Raw genomic sequence first — 2,500 nt, 5'->3', positions numbered from 1 at the left:
GCCCATCAAAGTGCAGCACGCCAAGGCACACAACCGTGCTGCGTTGCAAAGGCCCGGCAAAGCTGCAGCAGCTGAATGGCCCGACCAAGCCGCCTGCCTGAGTTGAGCCCGCAGGCAAGTGTTGGGAGGAATGGCGAGGACGCAGAGAGCAGCAAAAGGTTGGCCTGCCTCTGGTGTGGAGAGTGCTTGGCGTGAGCAGTCACTGCTGGCCGCAAAAGCCTACTGCACCTGGTATTCCCAGGCGGTCTCCCATCCAAGTACTAACCAGGCCTGAGTCTGCTTAGCTTCCGAGATCAGACGAGATCGGGCGTTTTCAGACTAGTATGGCCGTAGGCATCTGCAGCACCGTCTTCTCGCCTATTCAAGCTGGCCACCCTAGCACCCTCGCCACTTCTTCTTTCCGGTTGTTTTCAATTTTTTCTCTCTCTTTTTCTACTTCTACTTCTACTTCTCCTCCTCTTTCTCTCCTTCTCCTGCTAATTCTAGCCTATATGCCTGATACTCGCTCCCCTTCATGCCGTCCCCACCTAGCTCTCTTTTTTCTTCTCCACCTCCCCAAGGAAAACTGCAAGCCCCGCCCACCTCACACCAGCCTGCCGCCTGCACGCTGCTGCCTTTCCACATTGCAACGCTGCGCACTTCTCTCAGCACAGCCAGCACAAGGGTCAGGCAGGCAATGCAAGCCAGCTCTCTCTTCCTTCGCTTTCCACACCAGCCCCAATGCCACAACTTGCATTCATGCGGCGCCTTCAGGCTAGGAGAACGTCCTGCCGACACACTGGCTTGCGGCCACACGGGCCAGCTGGCGGGCCCATCAAAGTGCAGCACGCCAAGGCACCCAACCGTGCTGCGTTGCAAAGGCCCGGCAAAGCTGCAGCAGCTGAATGGCCCGACCAAGCCGCCTGCCTGAGTTGAGCCCGCAGGCAAGTGTTGGGAGGAATGGCGAGGACGCAGAGAGCAGCAAAAGGTTGGCCTGCCTCTGGTGTGGAGAGTGCTTGGCGTGAGCAGTCACTGCTGGCCGCAAAAGACTACTGCACCTGGTATTCCCAGGCGGTCTCCCATCCAAGTACTAACCAGGCCTGAGTCTGCTTAGCTTCCGAGATCAGACGAGATCGGGCGTTTTCAGACTAGTATGGCCGTAGGCATCTGCAGCACCGTCTTCTCGCCTATTCAAGCTGGCCACCCTAGCACCCTCGCCACTTCTTCTTTCCGGTTGTTTTCAATTTTTTCTCTCTCTTTTTCTACTTCTACTTCTACTTCTCCTCCTCTTTCTCTCCTTCTCCTGCTAATTCTAGCCTATATGCCTGATACTCGCTCCCCTTCATGCCATCCCCACCGAGCTCTCTTTTTTCTTCTCCACCTCCTCAAGGAAAACTGCAAGCCCCGCCTACCTCACACCAGCCTGCCGCCTGCACGCTGCTGCCTTTCCACATTGCAACGCTGCGCACTTCTCTCAGCACAGCCAGCACAAGGGTCAGGCAGGCAATGCAAGCCAGCTCTCTCTTCCTTCGCTTTCCACACCAGCCCCAATGCCACAACTTGCATTCATGCGGCGCCTTCAGGCTAGGAGAGAGAACGTCCTGCCGACACACTGGCTTGCGGCCACACGGGCCAGCTGGCGTGCCCATCAAAGTGCAGCACGCCAAGGCACACAACCGTGCTGCGTTGCAAAGGCCCGGCAAAGCTGCAGCAGCTGAATGGCCCGACCAAGCCGCCTGCCTGAGTTGAGCCCGCAGGCAAGTGTTGGGAGGAATGGCGAGGACGCAGAGAGCAGCAAAAGGTTGGCCTGCCTCTGGTGTGGAGAGTGCTTGGCGTGAGCAGTCACTGCTGGCCGCAAAAGCCTACTGCACCTGGTATTCCCAGGCGGTCTCCCATCCAAGTACTAACCAGGCCTGAGTCTGCTTAGCTTCCGAGATCAGACGAGATCGGGCGTTTTCAGACTAGTATGGCCGTAGGCATCTGCAGCACCGTCTTCTCGCCTATTCAAGCTGGCCACCCTAGCACCCTCGCCACTTCTTCTTTCCGGTTGTTTTCAATTTTTTCTCTCTCTTTTTCTACTTCTACTTCTACTTCTCCTCCTCTTTCTCTCCTTCTCCTGCTAATTCTAGCCTATATGCCTGATACTCGCTCCCCTTCATGCCGTCCCCACCTAGCTCTCTTTTTTCTTCTCCACCTCCCCAAGGAAAACTGCAAGCCCCGCCCACCTCACACCAGCCTGCCGCCTGCACGCTGCTGCCTTTCCACATTGCAACGCTGCGCACTTCTCTCAGCACAGCCAGCACAAGGGTCAGGCAGGCAATGCAAGCCAGCTCTCTCTTCCTTCGCTTTCCACACCAGCCCCAATGCCACAACTTGCATTCATGCGGCGCCTTCAGGCTAGGAGAGAGAACGTCCTGCCGACACACTGGCTTGCGGCCACACGGGCCAGCTGGCGGGCCCATCAAAGTGCAGCACGCCAAGGCACACAACCGTGCTGCGTTGCAAAGGCCCGGCAAAGCTG

The 2,500-nt window shown here is 57.3% G+C and overlaps 3 non-coding genes across 3 annotated transcripts; all 3 read right to left on the bottom strand.

Annotated features, from left to right (window-relative positions):
• Window positions 1-216: 216 nt before the first annotated feature.
• On the bottom strand, window positions 217-335 carry LOC140414320 (5S ribosomal RNA). The gene has a single exon (XR_011943458.1). It is a non-coding gene; the product is annotated as a 5S ribosomal RNA (ribosomal RNA).
• Window positions 336-1,025: 690 nt separating this feature from the next.
• Window positions 1,026-1,144, bottom strand: LOC140413483 (5S ribosomal RNA). Its single transcript, XR_011942651.1, has one exon. It is a non-coding gene; the product is annotated as a 5S ribosomal RNA (ribosomal RNA).
• A 694-nt stretch (window positions 1,145-1,838) lies between these two features.
• On the bottom strand, window positions 1,839-1,957 carry LOC140414309 (5S ribosomal RNA). The gene has a single exon (XR_011943447.1). It is a non-coding gene; the product is annotated as a 5S ribosomal RNA (ribosomal RNA).
• Between the last annotated feature and the right edge of the window lie 543 nt (window positions 1,958-2,500).

This window comes from Scyliorhinus torazame, chromosome 4, assembly GCF_047496885.1.
Source record: "Scyliorhinus torazame isolate Kashiwa2021f chromosome 4, sScyTor2.1, whole genome shotgun sequence".
NCBI lineage: Eukaryota > Metazoa > Chordata > Chondrichthyes > Carcharhiniformes > Scyliorhinidae > Scyliorhinus > Scyliorhinus torazame.
The sequence above is the reverse complement of the archived record's forward strand: the minus strand, read 5'-3'. Positions and strand labels throughout refer to the sequence as shown.